Below are 21,337 nucleotides of genomic sequence, written 5' to 3'. Positions count from 1 at the left end.
TTGATTGTGGAGACAGAGTCAACACCGGAGGATGGGGAAAATATCCCAACTGTAAAGCTACAGCATTTACTGTGCACCTACAGTAAAGTCCCCTAATCTCACATCTAGTCCATCCCATACGCTGCACACACTGAGCTCGCCCTCCGACAGACCGGCTGAAATAAGTTCATGCCAATGTTGGTTCTGTTCACACAGGCGAGCTCTTGTTTCCCGGGGCTTTTATTTGCTGGCAGCAGATTTTCATCACGTATCAGATAGTGGTTAGAGAAATGTTCGGCTGCTGACAGTGACTGTAAATTAAACCCGTGTGTGTGTGTGTTTGTGTGCAGACCACAGAGTGACTGGAATGTATGGCTCTGTTTGGGAGAGAGAGATGCTATCGGCCATGTGTGACCGTTCGCACAGAGGCACGTGCAAACACACACACACACACACTTTCTACAGTTTCACACAGTTCTACTCAGTCTTATTTATGAATTCAATCAATCTCCTGGGCTGCGCTGTGCTCTGGCTCATTTGACATTAGTGCTTTGCAACGGCTTGTTTTTCCTTTTCAGGACCTGGAACTTGTGCTTCTCATGAGAAAGCTATCAGCATAAGGTTTGTTTTAGAGGTAGCTCAGACATTCCTGACTCAAACATCGTCATCCATAAACAAAAGGACGTTTGCCTCCATCTCCCGCTTTGGCTGAGTCCCTCAATATGTAGGACAGTATTTTTAGACTTCTGGGTGAGGTGCTTCCCTTGTTGTAGACTGACCTCAACTCCTCTGCTCCTGTAAAGAGCAGCCCCTGCTCTTCCTCAGATAGGCTTTTATTAATAGAGCGCAGGTGGACTCCTCCACTCTCTGCAAGTCCACTGGGAAGATATAATGCGCCACTCACTACCAGAATAGCTTTCAGGCTCTCAGGATGTGTCTCAGCTCTAGCAGAGTCAGAGATGTGACGATTGGTTGTAAAGTCACGTTGAGGCATTCATTTTCCCTCCTTGCATTTATTAGTTAGATGAGCTGTGCAGCACATCTGGGCGAAATTACACAACATCCTGTGAGCTCAATGCATCTTTTTTTTTTTTATAAAGCTTTCAGTCCCTGGCTCACCCAGTGATACGCTCACCAGTGGCACACAAAATTGGGTCTGATTCAGGGGTTAATTTTCATTCGGGTGCTTTCCTGCAAGTGGAAAAAGAGATGTTCCACTAGAGTCTGGAGTGTGTCTGTGTGTGCGATAGGGGAATGAGAGAGTGTGAGCGTGAGAGAGAAAGTCTTGCCTTGTGTAATGATGTGGTTTGATTTAAAAGCTCGCTCTGAAGGCTGTTAATGTGCTAAGATTGTGGCTGTTGTATGGAATTTCATTTGAAGCCGGGGCAGCTCAGCTCTGGATGCTCTGAGTTGTGTTTCTCTACAGGCCTGCGAAGTTGATAGAGGGTCAACCCGTTCGTAGGCAGCGATATGGACATCTGCGGCTCCAACGCGCCGCTCCTCATCCATCATACTGCCAGCAGCTGCCTCTGCAATCATACAAACACACACTCAGATGCACACAGGAGTGTAAGCGGCAGGGAGACATGCAGACCGGGCTCTCAAAGCAAAGAGTTTGACCTTCATGACAAATGCTGCCATGTTGCTCTCTTCTCTTTGTCACACTTTCATGAAGTGTCTGCAGAGAAGTTCCTGCCACAAAATGGGAGGTCCAGTTTAGTCTGAGGAGATTGTAAGCCTTCTTGGAATCTCACCCCCACCCTCCCGTCTCTCCCTCTTTCTGACATTGCACATTTCAGAGCTTGCCTCTTTATTGGCCCTCTGAATGACCTGCTGAAAGGCTCTGCCATGAATGGATGACGGGGGTGGGGCAGTGTGAGGGGGGTGAGAGACAGGGAGGGGAGGAGGAGGCGGCGGCGGCGGGGTTATTGTGCTGCCCTGTATGCGGCGACAGCGGGCCGTGCCATACATTGCAGAGGCAGGGTTGTCCCCCCATACCAGCATGCAACAGCAGCACCAGGCTCCTGCATTAGTCACGCCTGGCCCTTGTCGCTCAGCTCTCCGCCCTCTTTAGCCCGGAAAGAAGCTCAGTCTGATGGCTTCAGAGGGCTGGAGCGGCGCACAGAGTTCAATAGGCTCAGAGACAAAGGGCAAAGAGGCCACTAGTTAATGAAACCCAGTGCTGTTAAGCTCCTCTTTAGGTTTTCTTCATTGTCTTTCATGTGGTTCAAAAGCTTCTTCACTTCCAATTGTTGCAGTGCTCTGCCAGAGTTATCAAGCCTTTAGTAGTCTTCGAGGTTACAGAAAGTGCTCCCTGGCATTTCCTACTTCTGTGTGATTTGTTAAGTATATTTAGAGTAGCCAAATTGCGGACTTGTCTATCAGGCCAATTTGAAAAGGTCATAGGCACGAGCAGGAGACTTGTTATGATGCGATGCAGATCTGGATGTCAGCGGTTCAGTGAGAGATGACAAGCATTTTCCATCCATGATAAATATCCCTTTTCCACACATGATTGCAAAGCTTGCCAGTAGACCGCAGCGTCATCCACAGGCAGGCTGATAGCTGCCCCTCCTGTTGACTCGGCTGCTGCGGGATGCTGCCAGAGGAGATGCTAGATCATCAGTTGGAGAGTGAAATGAGTGAAATGTTTTTTTAATTTAGGTGGGAGGAGTTGCCTTTTTGCTTTGCCTGCAGGGGAGAGTACATATCAGAGGATAACGAGGAGAGGGAGGAGGTTTAGAAAATAGGCAATTCCCCGTCTGTGCTGACCAGCTTCACAGCGCAAGAGAGAAGAATAGCAGTATTATAAAAGCAAAAAATACTACATGACAGTTAGTGAAGATTAGCAGCATGTGAGAGGAGAAATAAATGAGAAAATTCCTTCCTTGGATACTCTTACACGGAGATCTAGGAGTAATTTTGTGATGAAGCATTGATGAGAGGATTTGTGTGTCTGCTTTCTTTGTGCCTGCCTCATTTAGTTATTTCCTGTCACAATCAACATAATTTGGCAATACAGTGTACATAATATGTTAAATATGCCTGAAATAGAGAAAGTAATGGAACACGGCATTGCACATAAATTCCTCTTTCCTTTCCGTGATTATATTGTGTTTGTTTGTTTACACTTCTTGCTAGTGAGGGCTGATGAACCAGGCATGCCAGGAAATAGTGATGGTCCTAACTTAGAGTTTCAATGTGAGTGCAACAACAGCAAAAGATGCCAAAAGAAAAGGACTCACCAAGCCGTTTGAATCACATCTTGTACTGAAAGACTGGTTGTCTGCAAAATTAAATTTTTGATGATGCAGCACAAGCATACCTGATAGCTGGTGTGTCAAAATCTAGCTTGTCTAGTGAAGTTACTGTTGGTGGAAACATACATGATAATTACTGCAAAATAGTGCAAATTTGTTGATCTGGGTTGACACCAATATCTGACATGTAGTTTCTCTTTTTCTATATAGATTTAGTCTCTTGTTTTCAGTCTCTGGAGAGTAGTTCCTTATACATTGTACATTGTAAAGAACTTTGGTACAAAGTCAAGAGGTTTTTTTACAAGCTAGTGAAGCTCTGAACAGAACTGCTTTCCTGCACATGCGCAGTGGCGTCTGCCTTACACAGAACTACTCTCCTGAGACTGAAAACATGATCTGTTATTGGTCTTTGGAGCCGTTTCCAAACGAACTAATGTGTCCAAACTCTATATATTGAAGGAACATATCACCCAGTGCAACGGTGTGACTCACTGACATATTTTTAATATCTTTTGGACAGCAATTGAGGTCTACGGCACAGAGGAATATGATATATATCAGGCTTTGGATACACACACAATACTTGTATGTGGGATGAGTTCATTGTTGGTTTGGCTCTGCACATGAGATTTGTTGAGAATAAGAAAAATATTGAAAATTGCAGTCTCACACACAATCTTTCCACCTTGCTGTCTAGTCTTTTTTATATGCTGAGGCTGCTGGACAGTTGGATTATGGGTAAAGATTTCTCTACCGAAGCCAATATGAGTGACTCATTAAACCACAGCAGACTTGAGAGGGGTTAAATACTGGCAGATTTACTGCATGATACACACCAGTAAGTATCTGGCATTTGATGACAGTAGCTTAAAGTTCACGGTACTGGATTTTATAGGTAACATAGAATAAAATGGCTGGCTGGTTAACACTCAGCTGTGGGGTTTGTAACGTGGCTCCCTGTTGGCTAAAACCTGTTAAAACATCCTGAAGAAGTAATGATGTGAAACATAGAAGGAATGATTTCATGCTTAGCAGACCTTTCGGAGAGGCTTTTAATCTCTTATTTGTGTCTAATGGGAGAGCAAGAAGAAAAACAGGAATTTGTAAATTACTTGCAGGTGTTAAAGAAGAACCATTTCATGAATTAGTCTTTTCAACATATGTTAGAAAACAGGGAGTGTTGGTGGTTTTTTTGTTTGTTTTGGGGTTTGTTTTTTTTTACCTCCACTGGGGGTGTTTCCTTAAAACACAAACCCCCTGCAGGTACACATACTGTAGCTGTGCATCATAACATGAAAAAGCTTCTGCGAATGTGGAAATTATGTACAGCCCGTGCCGTTCTTTCACGCAGCGCCTGCACCGAAATGATGAAAAGAATCTAAAGATTGGATGCGCTCACTGGAGAAAGTTGAAAGAAGCGGCTCTCCAAAGGGGAACAAAGTGTTACATGCATCGCTATCATGAAGGAGAGGGGAGAAGCGTGGTGTTACAGGCCATCCAGGCATGCTGAAAGAAGATAAGGTGCTTGCCCGGCAGATGAGCCTGTCACCCCACCCTGCAGCAGGCTTCATATCCTGAACCCAGCAGGAGCGGTGGCTTGGCTTTGTCCCACAAAAGCAAGTGTCACTCACGGGGTTTACGGCATGCTGCTACATGCCTTTGCCTATATGTGCAACTGTGTGTGAAAGTCTTTTCTTCTTCGCTCTGTTTGTATCTTTGTCTGCCTCTCTGTCAATTCCCATAGAGTTGCTTTCAGTGTTGTTTTCTTGCTTTTACTGTTCATATTTTGGAGTTCAGTCAGCAACGGGTGAAGCAGATTAAGGCAGGATCAGCATGTTGTTGTGCAGGCTGAGGTTCAAACCTTAATACTTTTGGAGTTCAGACTGAAATTTGGCACTGACGGCTTGGTCAGATTCTTCGTCTTGTTTACATCTCTTATTCAGTATCAAGGACGAAAAGTTAGAGGAAAAATTGGCTTTTGTGGGGTTTCTTGTAAATTGAGTTATCAATTAAGTATTGTTTTGATATTTCTGCCAAAACTGATTTGTCCACATGTTGAAGCGGTGCACATGTGGCTGTAATAAGAGGTACTTTGTACACAAAGACTTTTGTAGGGTGGTGGTGTATTTTTTAGTCTGCCTAAAACAAAAAACACAAGAAAAAAAGCATAAGGAATTGATTAAACTGTGTGTTTATCTGCTAATGTAAGCTGCAATTGTTAGCATGTCCGGCTAACTACTTTACTACCTAGCTATACTGGTAGCCGTGCATTACTTCCAAGACCAAAGAATATGTCATGCTTCATTGCTTTTTGGGGTATGTAAAAAGAGAACCCTTGTTCACCATCGTACATCAACTGTGAAGTTTTCCCACTTTGTGGAAGCAGGTCCATATGTAACTATATCAGAGTTTAGAGTAATGTTAGTTGGTGTGTCCTGCTGTTTATTTTATTGGATTTGGGGGAGTTTACACTCCACCATCCCCAGCCAAACTTGTTATCTGAGATAGCGTTATGTTTGCCAGACACATCAGTTGGCCCTCCTAAAAGCTCAACAGCATAAATACTAACATTCAAGTATGTAAGCTTAAGCAGCCAAACTGTGTAAGGTTAACATGAAATAATGTTTTTCCTTATCACACTTATAATACAAGGACTACAGTAGAGCCCTGTACAGGACTGTTTTCTTAATCTCGCTCCCGCCTTCTCCCACTGGATTTATGACCATTGCCGTCCAAACCCAACACATTTCTCAATAGTATCTTGTTTAATATGTGCAGTAAGAATAGCTTTAACTTTGAAGGAGAGCTTACTTTGACGGGGGAGGACAGAGCAGATAACGCTATGACGCCTCAACTCAGAGGTGCCAGATTTGTGCCTGTTGTAGATCAATATTTCTTCACATTTGTTGCATCTAACAAAGTCCAGTGTATTTCCAGCTTTGTCAGTAACAACTGAGAAATTTGTCCAAATGTCAGACTTGCCTTGCTTTGCCTTTGTATTGTAATGACCTGTTTTGGTCTTCTTTTCAACTTCATTTGTTGACTCTATCCTTCTGGTTAGTGCTAGCTAAATCCTGGGACTCGCAGTTAATTTTTTGACCGCCCGGTCTTGTGAGATTTAATGCAGTCCTCTAGACTACTGTTCTACACTGCAATACAAGAACAATGATGCTCCTTTATGTCTTCTACGTTGATCATCAAATGGTGATCATTTCTTGCCTGGAACATGTGCAGCTTTAGCTTCAGTATTTTAGCACAATATGTAGCCATAAAGTGCATATTTAAGACTAATTTTACAGGGTTCATATCTTAAAACGAGTCAGCTGGAAACATTAAAAAGTCAGCCGGAGATGGATCTTCAACAAACTCATGAAGCTAACATTAGCTCAATTACAACAGTTGTCAATTCAGTCAAAATCAATGGGCGGCAGCAGGAAATGAGAAGTCTGCTTTTGTCTACCTCTGTCTGGAAGCTAGAACCCATTGTATCAAAAAATGACTGAGAATTTCGAGTGGAAAGTCTTCCACCATTACCATGTAAATGGCTTAACTGCTGTGCGACAATGGAAAACTTAACAGACGCACTGACTCAAGCTGCAACAATTAGTTGATCAACAGAAAATTATTCGCAACTATTTTGACCAAATAATCGTTTCAGCAATTTTCATTGTTGTCTAGTTCCAGCGTCTCTTTTGTGAAGATGTGCAGCTTTTCTTTGTTTTAAATCATTGTTAACAGAACATCATCAGGTTTTAACATCATCTTGGAAAATTGCAATGGACATTAATGACTGTTTTCTGAATTTTTCTCAATAATAATATAAACAAATCAGCAGATTAATCAATAAAATAATTGCCTTTTGCAGCCCTAGAAGGAACTAAGGTCAGCAGTTTTTAACGAGCAGTCATTTGAAGCAATACCTTCCCCTAGTTTGTGTACTCATGTGAGTGATTTCCTTATGTTTTTTGAGGTCGACTGAGTCAGCAAAATTCAAAACACCATCATTTATTTCTGTGAGTGCAATCACATTTAACCTGACCCCCTAACCAGAGCTCAGATTGATCTGTTTATTGGTCTGTTTATCATGTTAATAGCACCCTCACCCCAAAAGCCATCAATTACAGGTTTATAACATGCAGCTGCTGCTCCCTCTAAATTAAACCTTCCTGGTGTAACATGTAGCCTTTGCAATGATTAGCCTGCTAATGCTGTACACAATTGAGTATGTTCAAACGGTGTTTTGAAGTGTGCCAAGGGAACTCCTTACAGAGATTGATGTGTTTTCCTTGCTGTAGGTCTAACAGCGATGCCTTTGTTACTTGCCCGGAAAGTGTCTCAGCGTCCTCTGTCCAGAAGTTTCCTCACAAAACTCATTCTGACAAAGAACAAGTATGCCCCGCAGCAACGGCTTTTCACAGGGCAACCCAGACAGCAACTTTGACAAGCCACCTCATTTTGGGGTCAAATGAAAAGGTTTACAGCCACAAGTGTATCTCTGCATAAGAAGACAGAGAATATATAGCATCAAAGTTGGTTTTTTTGCCTTACATCTATAATGCAAACTGTATAGACAGAACAAATCTTGAAGATGTAAAAACTTGCTGCTGCATGGAGCTTCATTGACTTTCTAGTAAATATTTCATAGTTTTTCGTCATTTTTGGAGGGTTTATTGTAATTACTTAAAGTCTTGAAACACTAAATGCCACAGAAATTTAAACTGACTCAGATTTATGGGTCCGGCAGCCTCAATGAATTATAGTTGGACAGCATCATCTGTCACTGTATGTGTTGGAAAGAAGAACGCCAAACATTGTTCTGCAACTTGTTTTTGCTCATTCAGTCCTCTGAGTCGTGAAGATTCGACTCACTTCTTGTAAGGCTTTCAGCTCGCTCAGCTTGGCTTTGCTGCTCACCACTTGACCCTTCAGGAGCCAGGGCTGCCTGGAATAGGAGGATAAAGGACTCTTCCAAGAAGCCAGCAGAGGTTTCTGGAGGTCAGGGTGATTTCTTTGTTTATACCCTCTTGGACAGGCTTGTTCCAGTGTCTCCCAGCTGTCAACCACCTAACTCTGCGCTGAGCTCATCCCAAAGCTGTAAACAGGAGGCCACTTGGCAGCTCACTCATAGAGGGAGTTGCACTTGCAGCACATTTTTATGTCTGTCCTGTTTATCACTTATTATTCTTCTTCTGACTTGATCAGACTTGCTTGATGATATAAGATAGATTAAATATAAGACAGCCAAACCAAAAAAAAAAAAAAAAAAAATCAACAAGTGATTCTGGTAAATGAGGTTTAGTTCCTGCCAAGGTGTTCAGGTTTCTGTCTCCTCGCCAATGCTTTGCTAGCTGAGAGTTGCTCCCACAGCCCAGCACAGAGCCAGGAACAAAGGCTTTGAGTCTCTGTGGCAATGAATTGCAAGGTGTAACAGCAGCCTCTGTATGTGTGTGTGTGTGTGTGTGTGTATGGGAGACAGAGAAAGTGGGGAGACTGGTAGCACTTGGCAGCTCTCATGCTCTGCCCAGGTAACAAGAGATGCTCAAGTCTTAATCCAGTGGTGTGTCCTGCATTGAGTCTTTGAGTTAATGGTGTTTTCTTGCACAGCCTAGTGAGAACAAACAGCCTGATATCGGGGTGTGGTGAAGTGTACACATGTTATGATCCAGAAGGCACACATCAATTTAATGGGCACAATAGATCAAAGTCTGCGGTTTGGCTTTGTGAGCAGTAAATTGGTTGGTCTGCGAAGCTTGGCCTGGGTGTTTGTGGCATCTCTATTAACTGCAGGTATTTGTTACATATAACTGGGTATGAATATGTTTTGTTTGAGCCTGAAGTGTTTTGCATTTACTTTCCCTTTCCTATTTTTTTTTTCCTTGACAAACAAGACAGAGCTGTCTCAGCAACCACTTTCTCCTCCTCGTCCAGGGAGGAGCTGCTCTGTTTTAGAAATGCATTGCACTCTTCAGAAAATGCAAAATTTCTAGCAGCAAGGTGTCATATTAAAATGGCGAATTACATCCATTTTCAACACCTAATGATGTCCTGTCCAAAGAATGTGATGAATGGTGTTTGTTATGGAGGGAATTCTCAGTGTTTGCAGCTATTAAAAGGTGTTTATGCAAGAGCTCTTTTATCAGCTGGTGAGAGGATCATAAAGTGGTAATTGACTCCCATTTAAAGGCCTTTGTCTCCTGTGCCCCAGAATGCGCTAATTAGATGGTGAGTAAATTAGTGTGAGCAGTATAATTATGAATATGTCATTCATACCATTGCAAAAAGGTATTAAATGTGCCCTTCTCTGAAACAGGTGGGATGAGAGTGAATGATAAGTCATCGGTTTAAAACCATGCAATCAGTGTGAGTGTGGGAGAAATCCCACTGAGGGATTTCTATGTGACGGATGTTCACCTGCAGGGTCATAACAGGAAGGTGAAAAATGTCCTATTTTTCGAACATCCAGGCTCATTTAGGTGTTATTGTTCAACCCGGAGGCGGTGTTCAAGGGTTCATCATTGTACTGGTGTCCCATGGCAACCAAAAGCTATATGTGTCTCGACTAGAGGAGGTCCAGCTATCGATTAAATGTCTCGCCGGCTCCCTTTCCACTCAAAGGCCTCTGATATCACAGATACTGGCAGTAGTGAAGGTGCATCATCATAACTGCGCTCTACCGGCCCAACTTCATCTAAACTCTGCTGTATTTAAGTCATAAAGAAAGAGATGAGGGGATGTAATTTGAGGCAATTCATTTTTCCCTTCTGTTTTGTTTTTGACCTGATCAAATGAAAGACCTGCTTCCCAGCACATATTGAATGGGGGTCAAATATGAAATGCTCTGTCTCCAGAGAGCTGCCAAACCAATGATATATGCCCTGAAACTCCCATCCATCTAAAAGGAGACAAAATTGAAAATGAGAGGTGGCGATATGAATATAAATGAGTTATTTGATGTCCTTTTCTTGCCACGACACTGTCCCAAAAGGCTGGCTGACATGCTGGTTTTTCTTTTAAAAGCTCTGACTCGTTACTCGGTTCTTCAATAATCTATCATTTCACCGCTGATACAAAGCCAGCTCAATGTTTGTGACAGAACCTTTTCACATATATTTGAAATATTTCACTGCTTCATGGTTCTTTTCATGCCACATAAATGTAATTTACATTAGATTTCCATGCTTATTACAGATTAGATGTTTAGCTTGCTGGATTGCCAAACTGAATAGGAAATTATTTTGAAGAATGTGTCATTAAGAGTGAAAGGAACACAGCAAAAACAAGAGAAATCATCTATAACGAATGGAAAGTGAATTTATGATGAAGAAAATGAGCCAAAAAGTGGTAAAATTCAGTATTGTCTTGAAAGTTAAAGTGATGTTTTATGTGTTTACAGTGGAAAGCTTCCCTGTTTGGCTTTTTTTTTTTTTTTTTGTCCTTGCGGATGTTGAGCCACATGTAGAGAATTTGTGGGAGTGTTTTTCCTCAGTGGTTCAGAGGATCAGCTCAGATCTGGGGAGTAGATCGGATCATTGGATCCTACGCTGACGGAAATACTGCTTTTTATTGTTTGCACATCATCTCTGCAAGCAATTAGGACTGAACAGATGAATTTGAGGGTTGGTTGAAAGGTCAGGCCCAGTACATGATTGCTGTATCTGTGTGTGTGCGTGTTAGTGTGTGTGTTTGTGTTCTGACTCTGTTTGAGGCTATTGAGCAACAACATTACTGTGACCTATCAGCAGCTGTCAGCTATTGATTGTGTATTATGTGTAAACAGATGGAACGGATGGGTTATTTTGGGATCATTCGAAGCAGAATCTCATGGACTCAAGGATAAAGATGAAGGTCAGGAGACAATTTACAGTCTAACTGAAATAAGAAAAAGATTTTTTCCTTTTTTAGAAATCAGGTGGTTTCGTTTTGACTTGTGTACACAAACAGACATTTAAACTGTATTTATTTTTCTGCAATGATAGCAGAAAGCTATATTAGTGTTCTCCAGGTGTTGTCAGTATCTGTGTAGGCAGGCACCAGAAAACATTCATAATGTGACTTCAGGATTGATATATACAATACTGATATTGTTAGCTATAGTGCCATCTTTGAGTTGAGCTTTCCCTTTGTTTCTCTGTGACTTTGTACATGACTTGAATCACAGAATAACATACAGAGTGTCGAGGTTAGAGGACTACCTCTCACAGTGAGTTTTGACAGCCTCGTCATTTGCCGTGAACACATCTGAACCCAAGAAAGAGAAACAACTAAGAGTTGCAACATCTCCCTCCTTTGTTTAATGTGACAAACACAACTACAGCTGCAACTAACAATTATTTTCATTATTGATTAATCTAACGATTTTTTTTCCGATTAATCGTCTGGTCTATAAAGTTTCAGAAATGATGAAAACAATGTCTATTATTTTCCCAGAGCCCAACATGATGTCTTCAGATAACTTGTCTGGTTCTACTAACGGCCCAAAACCTATAAAATATTCAGTTTTCAGTGATATAAAACAGGGAAAAGCAGAAAATCCTCACATTTGAAAAGCTGGATATTTGGTGTCTTTTGCTTGAAAAAGTCACTGACATGATTAATTGATTATTAAATTCATTGCAGCTTATTTATCTTTTGATCGGCAAATTATTTCAGCTCTAAACACAACGCAACACAACTTAACAGCACGATGGGTCCTTGGAAGGACATCTTGAATCTTAAACAATTGATAGCCAACACTATATGTGCTAGTTAAGAAAAGTTACAGGAAAGCTTAAATGCTTTTTCCGTAAATATTTGTCAGTGTAGACTCTCAGTCATCCCAGTCGTGGTACATCCAGAAGCACTGAGTCAAGAGCTCTCGACTCAGCTCTTTTGGATGTCCAAAAACAGTTTTGTTTCACCATCTGTTGAAAAAATGTAAACATTTTGCACAATAGCTGCAGTATCGTTACAGTTCGCATATAAAAAGTGAGGAGAATTCAAATACCTGTTTGACTTTAGGGGCAAAATACTGACTCTACATTGCTTTTAGACAGTTTTCTGTTGTGAAAAAATGTGAAAGCTTACATGAGTGAGCTCTCCAAACAGACTATAGAGTATAACAGAGTATAGGGGGTTTCAGACTCCTACCTGGATGCAATCAGGATCTGCTGCTGCTGATTTTCTAGCTTCCTGTTAATGTTCTTGTGTCTCATGTGATTAGCCAGCCAGCCGGCCTGCTGCCTGCGCAGCTACACGGCAGCTCAGAGTGACCCTGAGCGACTGACTGAGGATGTGTTTTTAATAAGCTGGAGGTCACAGTAATCTGCTGCTGAGAACAGAGGCCAGTCTGCCTCTCTTCTCACACCTCACAGCTCTTCCTGGAGTACCTGGTGGTGAAGGAAAAAACTCCATTATGAGCATTCAAACACATTTTATGCGTTATCTCATGTTCCTTCCTTTTACTTCCATCTTCACTTCTGGAAGTCCATTTCTCACATTTTCTCTGTCTTTTACTCCCCCGCCCTCCCGCTTTCTTATTCTCATTTCTCTTCTTGCCCCAGTTTCTTTTTTACATGTGAGCTCAGTAGAAGAAGAACAGTTGTAGGAGTGTTTAGCTGCGTCATCCATCATCTGAGTTTAGTTGTGTAGCCTGTCCTTCACCCGCTGCCAACTTGCACTGATGAAGAGTCTGGAGATCAATACTGCACTGATAACATTGAGTTTGTACCTGAAGAAAGAGGATATTAATCAATATTGTACTAAAATCACACCAAGTGACCAGGACAGCAGGGTCACAAACACACAAGACAGCACTTTTATGAGGTTTCTGGTTGTAAATGGACTTAATTAACATTATTTTGTTAACAATAGCAGAGTCTTGGAGGTATTTGCATGCACAGACTATATGGCCAAAAGTATGTGGACACCCAAAACTTACATCCGTACCTGTATTTCACTGTTGAACATCTCATTCAAAAACCATGGGCATCGATCTGCGGCCAACACTCTTCTGGGAAGCGTGTTAGAGAAGAGTAAAGCTTTAATGTCCTCAAGGCGTCCTTTGGTTTAAAGACTACAGTCAATAATAATACAAATACACAGGTTAACGCCAACGTTACTGTTATCATTTTCATCTTGTTACCAAAACCATCTAGAGAATGTCTCAAGCCTCTCTTAAAACAATAGTCTGGTGTCCATGCGTATGTTGAAACAGGAAGGAGCCTTCCCCTGACTATTGGCCCACAGATGAATGCTCACTATTGTCTAAAATATCAGTGTATGCTGTAGCATGCTTACCCAAACCATGAAAAACAGCCCTTAGGCAGTGGTGTTCACATACTTTCGTCCATATAGTGCAGCTCAGGGCTTTACAGAACAGTATCCACTATACTGCCGTGTAATGTATGTTGTGAGGGTTGAGAAGCAGAACACTTCTGGAATACAGATGAGTCAGACGATGTAAAAACAGACGGAGACAGAGCCGGCAGTCTGTATGATAGCATGTCCCTCAGTTTGACCCTTGACCTTTCTCTTGCAGCAAGAAAAGACAGACTCCCTGACTCAACAGTCCGTTGGCTGAATTCATCTTTTTGTCTGGGCGTGAGGGAGGCAAACACAATTACACTGTGGTGTCGGCCTGTGGCCAAATAAAGCAGACCTTGGACAAATATCCCTACTAGTAAGCAAATATAAATACAGGCACACAGATACTGGGAACGGTTTCTAATCAATGAGCAAACACATGATTGAATGGGAATATAACCCCTTAACATTACAGTTCAGACAAGTGAACAAAAGATGAACATTACTATTGTGTGTGATGTGTCTTTCTCCCGGGCATCAGTCTCAGGATAAATGTTGTAAAGATGAATGTGCTCTTCCATTTCTCACTGGCTGCATTTAGTCAACCCCTGGTTTGGCAATTTCGGCACGATGTTGTCTGTCTTTTTGTCCTGGCATTTGCAGGGAACACTTTCAGAACATTCAGTGACAAATCTTTGTTTACAGCAGAATACCACTGACAGAGAAAAGCTTTGGTGGGCTTTTAGGGTTGTTGAGGTCAGTGGGGCCTCGTAAAAGTTTGTCATTTTTCGGGGGGAAAAGTACTATCCCTCCTGCTGCTTATGTTTGGATTTGTTTGGACTCTAACCCTAGAAATTCTACAATGTAAATCTTCCACACAATGAGCTGGTAAAAACAACTAACACATAACGTTTTACAACTCTGCTTTATCAGAAGAGATAAATACTTTCATATAATATGAAAGCTATATGATAGGTAACACCTTCCCTGTGCCCTCGCTAAATGGGCCATTAAAGATAACTGTAAGGTCACGTGTGGATGTTTTTAAAACAGCAGGACAATCTGCTCTGTGCGCAAGTTTAAAGTCCAATTGAAAGGTAATATATTTTTCTGATATAACAAACAAATTTAGCTAAGTATCCATCAGCTATAGCACACTGAACAGCTTAAAAACTTACCTGCAAATGTCAAAATCGTTCACTTTCGAAGCTAAATGGTGTAGACTTTATTACTCAACACAACTGTCTTTCAGTAACTTGTAAGCTATTGAGTTACCAGCGCAGGTTTGTTTATTTTGTGTCTGCATGCCGCTACCAGCTCAGCTGTCAATGACACACTGACCTGCCTACCGAGAGGCTTCAACACTGAAGGAGCATTTTTGATGCGTCTCCAAAGACATTTTTCTTTCCTTTCAATAATAAAACAATGTTAATACATTTGTCAAATAACTTGGGCATGACTTTTGTGATTTCAAGTGTTTTAAACTATTTAAATGTAACTCTGAATTCACAAGTAGCCCACATTACCTGGATTACAACTTGCCAGACACATAATTTAACACTGATGTTGAGATAATCCACATTATTGTGGCCTTCCAGTAGTTGGTGTTACTTTGAAATTGGTCCAGGTTGGTAAAATACCTGGATTTGTGAGGTGAGAGAGAGCAATATGCAACACATCCAGGCAATTATTTAAAAAAAAAATAGAAATAGGTAATTTGGGAAGCTGATGAAAATTAAGTTTTGGTTATATAAGCCAAGATAGATTTGATAGCTTTGCTTTCAATAAGCTGATTCAATTGCACTTAAATGCAAGGTGCCTCGCTTCGGCATGAATTGGCAGCTAAAAGATTTCTGCATGTTTTTAGTAGAAGGCAACATCTGATTGCACCCTTAAAGTCTTTGTTTTAATATACTATAATCATCATCATATTGTTCACCCCTTTGGTTGCTTCATGTTGATGATGATAGCATTTTGCTTTGCGTGCTTCTGTGTTGTCTGTGCGTGCTGCAGCCCCTCAGGTTGCTATATCTCATATATGCTAGCAGGTAAATCACTTCCTCTGGCCCAGGTGACACAGGGATTTTGGTGCGTCACCCCGGGTGTTTGTGTCCTGTGGCAGATTTGCAGTGACAGGCCGCTGCCTAGACATGACAGGTAACACATCCGGCTTGATTTGATGCTACAATCACGCTGACAGGAAGGTAATGAAATGCCCCCACCTCCCTGACACCTCGGCTGCCCCACTCGGTGCTGGTGCTGAAGTGGATTGCGGAGTGATTGACGGTGATAATTTGACCCTGTCTGTCGGGGCGCCTTGCTTTATGGAGTGCCAACACTACGAAGACCTGATTGTCTTGGTGGTCACAGGTTATCTGCTCAAATTGCAAATGTGCTTAATCTGTCAGATGGTGTATGTTTATGACAGCGGGGTCCTTAAATTTTCAGTTTCTCATAATTTTCTTGAAGATTTAGCAGCTTTTCAATAATGAAACTATCTGGAATTTGTCAGATATTGTAATAATTCAATTTCACAACATATTCCATTAGTGGTTCTGCAGCACTTTGTTGTTGTTGAAAAGCTTCCTTCTGTCAGCTGTTTCAGTCTCCCAATTCTCCTCAGTAAAAGTATTGGCATTCTCCGTGAAAGAACGGAGAGATGGAGGAAAAGAGCCATGGGAATACCATGTGGGACTGCACATCTGTGTCGAAGAAAAAAAACAGGTTTGGCCTTGTAAAGAGGACAATGAACAGAGGAGATAGAGAGGAGGTTGGAAAGAGAATACGAGGGCAAGCTGTGGAGGAACTACACCAGGATCTGATCTCATGGACCTCGGGGTCGAACAGCTGGAGCGACATCAGCTTCCTTTCAGCCACCATGCAGATTCACAACCTCGATTCAGCTGCAAGGCTTGGATTTATGAACCATGAAAGCGCCACTGCAGTGCAGCAACTTTGGTCAAATAAATGTTTCATGGCTGTTATTTTTGAAAGGTCATCTGAAGAGAACATTTCATCTCAAAATGTTGCATTACAGGAATGTGGGGTGCGAGTTGCTTGCTGAAATGACTGTTGGAGAGGCCAAAGTTAAGATTCGATCTTGTTAACAGAGCGAGAGTATTACTTTTTCTCAGGTGTCAGCAATATCCTCTAACCTCCTTTTGCCTTTTTTATCCCTCACTTCTCCTGCTAGCTTACACTCTTTTGCTCTGTCTCTAATAAACACAAACACTTGAGACACCCACATTCCCATGTAGGCAAAAGGAGCTCGCACTCCACAGCCTTCAGTGTTGTCATGAATCTCTGAATTTTTTGCAGATGTTTTGTTTTCTTCCAGCCTTATTTTTCCACTACTCCCCTTTTCCTCTCCTGCAGATGTGAAGGCTTTTGTTAGTCACTAAACATCCTGGCCTTTCCTGAGCTCTGGATACTTTCAGCCGTGTTGGTCAGGAATGCGTTCATTTATTTTTTATAGAATAGTACAGACAGTGTAGGTGTTTCATTATAAATAAGGTGCACTCACACAAGTTTTTTAAAAGATAACATCACGCTTGCATCAAAGATGTATCGTAGGAAGCCTGGATTCAAGCCATGGTAACAACTAACATCTGTCCTGCTGCAGTGTCTTTGAGCAAAACATTGATTTTGCCAGCTCTAAAGCTGCTGACCACCCGCTGAGGTGGGCAAACAAAATGATTTTCTTGGTTAAGTCCTTCCAGGATCTCACAGCAAGTTTTTTTTTGTGTGTGTGTGTGATCATTGTGGCACAAAATGATGGAAAATGACACAATAAGAAAAGACTACCAAAATCCATTAAATTGTGGTAGTATTTAATAATTGCTACAAATCAGCTATGAACAGTTTCCAGCAAAATCTCAGCAATACTCCCATTTCTGTCAATATCCACTAGATTATTTTCATGTGGAAAACTGTGGTCATTTGTATAATTGCAAAGATTTTTCCAGTTTTACCATCATTTGGTGGAAAAATTGTGGGGATGTTAAAAATTCAAACTCACAAATTGGTGACTGGTTGAATTTGCATCAATTCTTGTGATCACATAGGTGCAAATTCTTGTAGCGTTCAAAAGTGTTCATGTTTAAGCCATTACAGAAGTGGTAATCACTTATATGTTAGAAAGAAAAAACACCATCATCACAGACGGCGTTTAATTGTTTGATTTTCCAGCTGTTGCCTCCTCCACACTAGATCATGCTTGAATGTGTTGACAGCGCAGATAGTAAATTATTTGGATGTCTCCATGTGTTTAGTGTGTCTGCCAATTACCTTGAATTGACAGATGGTAATAATACAGAACAGTCTCATGTAAGTATGTCTGTGTGGGTTTTTTTATGCCTGTCTGCTTTTTATTACATGTGTGAATGACTGAAACTGTCTGTGCTTGTTTGCAGAAATCCTTGTGTGCTTATGCAGGTATACATCTGTGTCATTATGTAATTTATGACACTGGATGCATATCAGTCTGGATTAATTATAATTGGTGTGAACACACGTAAGGAGAAGCAAAGAGCAGACACTCTGATGAGTGTCTGAGGCTTTGGTGCAAATGTATTTCAGTTCAAGGTCATTCTGACAAGATCAAGAGATGTGTCAGACATGTGTCTGCAGGTTCGTGTCTGGGCGGTGACCCACTTCCCTAGCTGATAGAGTCATAAACACTGCAGTCGATTGATTAGAGGGAACAACAGCCCAACACATGACTGTACTGTCTTTATAGACTGTGCAGAAGAGCCAGGGGCATCATTATGCAGTTTTACACAGTGCTAGTCATGTGCTACTGAGAGACAGGTCTGTACAAAACCTACCTGGCCTTGTTGTCTGCATTTAGAGTAGCCTACAGAGAATAGATTGTAGAGATGCTCTCATCCAAGACAAATCATCAAATCTAGCTTCTGCGTGGCTTCATTCCCTCTGCGAGTTGGTTAGATTTGATTTGCTTTGTTTGAAATCTGGTGTAACAGATGAAGCCAAATTCACCTTGCCCTGAATTGTTTTGTTTTGAGTTGCTCTCACTGGGAACTGAAAAATTTCCAACTCCAAAATGATATTGTTTAACACTTTGATCGATTGTTTTGAATCATTTTTCATTTTAAGTTTTGAAGCCCCGTCAGAGTATGATGGAAAATCAATTAGACAAAGGGATATAATCTCACGATCTGCCAAATATTATAGCTATGTTTGGAGCAGGACCAAAGAAAAGTCTTGTTGATCTATTGTCTCCCTGCCAGCAAGTAATGGTATGCTAATGCTGTAATTATTTTTCATGTCAAACAATAAACTTCGTCTTTTGTTTCCACGAACAGAATTACGCATGAGACATTTTAGAATAGATGAAGGATTGCTAAAATTGTTGCCCAAATGGCTGTTGTCGTTACCTTGCACAAATCATTGGCTCTTGACTAATTTTGGCTTCTCATATCTAAGACTGTCCAATTATTTATGAAAAGATGAATTGCAGCATTAGAACCCTTCTCTCTCTGTCAGGTACAGTACTGCAGAGGCTCCCCTGTGTGGCTCTGTGTAATAGACCCTGGGTTTTGTGCCTGTAAAGCCACTGGCAGTCCATCACCTGTGGTTGAATCCTCAGGGACAGGTGATGTGAAGTTAGAGGATAGTGTCTGCTGCAGCTCCAGGTACTGCAGCTCAGAGTAACAGAGTGACTAAGCCCAGCGTTCATCCCCCTCGGGGCTTTTCTCCACCCTGCACGGCTCTGACAGCTCCCCTCTCGCTGTTTCCCCTCTTCATCATAACCTATTGTTGGCATGTTGAACTGTGGCAGGCAGGGCCCCCCATTTTAAAAACACCTTTTGATGGCACCTTGTTTTTGGTACCTGCTTTTCACAATACAGTTTCAATTCTTGACACATCATCGGCAAAAACTTCAAACAGAATGCCCAGCTGAGCCATATGTATTCTATGTGATGTGTTAGAAAAAAAGCTGAGGGTTTTTAGGCCATCACCACAGGGAGATTTTCATATTTTATTCATGTGTTGTCACTTTTTGGTGTCTTTCTGTAAGCATTTACCTTTGAATATGTATATATATATATAATATTTTATTTAACCAGGTAAAAGTCTCATTGAGGTTTAATGTTTTTTCTAAGAATGACCTTGCTAGGAGAGCAGCATAAACATTGTTACACCAATAAGCACAAACAATACAAACAGACAAATACAACTGTCACACACTATAAAAGAGTGAACGCAATATCTATTTAATTTGCAATACAAGGTCAAGGACAAAAATCCAGTTATAATGCATAAACAGGTACAATTTTCTAAATGATTTCAGTGAGAATTTAGTAGCAATCACATTTCCCAAGAGTACTATTTTCACGATCCTTTAAAATTGACTTAAATTCCCCCATAGTAATCGGCTCTGACAGTTTCAGGTCCTTCTGTACATTATTCCAGGAAGAAGGGGCAACATATCTAAAAGCTTTTTTGCTTAAATTCTGTTATAATCCAACTTCTTTAGGCACTGGTCAGGTGCATTCATGAAGAGCAGATCACTGTAGTCCAATAAAGGTAAAAAAAAGTTGTCAAAATCAAGTGTTTCATTGTCTCGAGGGAGAAACAGGATTCATTCCTAAAAAACTTAATTTAAGTTTCAGCTTGGAAACAAGGTTTTCAATGTGTGATTTGTTCTGATCAGTAATACCTAAATACTTGTATGTTGTGACCATTTCAACTTCAACTCCTTGAGCAGTTGAGATCTTAGGAAGATTAGATGTTAACTCCAGCATGGATTTGGATTTGTCTGTATTTAACACCAACTTAAGTTGAGTCAAATGGGACTGAACAACAACAAAGGCAGACTGCAGGAATTCAAGGGTTTGTACTACTGAAAGGGGTGAGCAATAGATAACTGTATCATCTGCATAAAAATGGAACACAGCAATTGATAAATTATCACAAAGATTATTTACATATAAGGAGAACAGCAGTGGTCCCAGTATGGAACCCTGGGGCACCCCTTTTGATACGGGGAGGAAGGAAGACCCAGCAAACTGAACACATTGTGTTTTAGCTGACAAGTAATTTGAAAACCAGCTGACAGCATGCCCAGATAAGCCAATATTGTAGAGTCTATCCACCAAGGTGACATGGTTATCTTTCTCAAAGTCCTTGGACAAGTCAATAAAAAAAACTGCACAATATTCTTTACAGTCCAGCGCCTCAATAATGTCATTCAATACTTTAATAGCAGCAGTTATTGTAATGTGTTGTTTTTTAAAACCTGACTAGAAAACCATTTTTTCTAAAAATTGTTAGGAATCTCATTGTTGGAAAAGGTACGATTTAAAAATCAGAGTCAGAGATTCTGCTATAAAGTCTACAGCTTACTTGAGAAAGTAAGGATCAAGCTTGTCAGGACCTGTGATTTTGTTAGGATCCAGTAGCTGTAAGGCTCTATGTCCTTTGTACAGCACCTATGAGTTGTGAGAAAAGGGCGGTTGCCTTTCCTCTTCTTCTTCTGGCTGCTTAGAGAAGCTAGCCAAGAGTCTGTCAGTGGTGTGGGCCCCCAAGTTTGATCAATGAAGCCCAGAGAGGCAGAACATGGGGCCCAGTGCTGATGGCAGGCTGCCCAGAAGCATGGCATGGAGAGCGGGGGGGTTGAGGCATACTTGTCACACTTGAGAGTCCGAAAACAGGGAGATTTTCAAAGCCAGAGTGGGTTTGAGGCTTTTCTTCGAAATGTTAAAATTCTTTAACAAATGGCAACTTTCCTGCAGTCTACTGCAAAAACTGCCCTTTCTTTTATTTTATTATAGAAAGGTAATTAAAATATTGAT

General features: G+C 41.2%; 1 protein-coding gene across 1 annotated transcript in view; it reads left to right on the top strand.

Annotated features, from left to right (window-relative positions):
* The window catches only part of plxdc2b (plexin domain containing 2b), a 103,612-nt gene that overhangs the window by 1,684 nt on the left and 80,591 nt on the right, over nt 1-21,337 (top strand). The window lies entirely within an intron of this gene.

Source organism: Thunnus albacares, chromosome 21 (assembly GCF_914725855.1).
Source record: "Thunnus albacares chromosome 21, fThuAlb1.1, whole genome shotgun sequence".
NCBI classification, from domain to species: Eukaryota; Metazoa; Chordata; class Actinopteri; order Scombriformes; family Scombridae; genus Thunnus; species Thunnus albacares.
The sequence above is the reverse complement of the archived record's forward strand: the minus strand, read 5'-3'. Positions and strand labels throughout refer to the sequence as shown.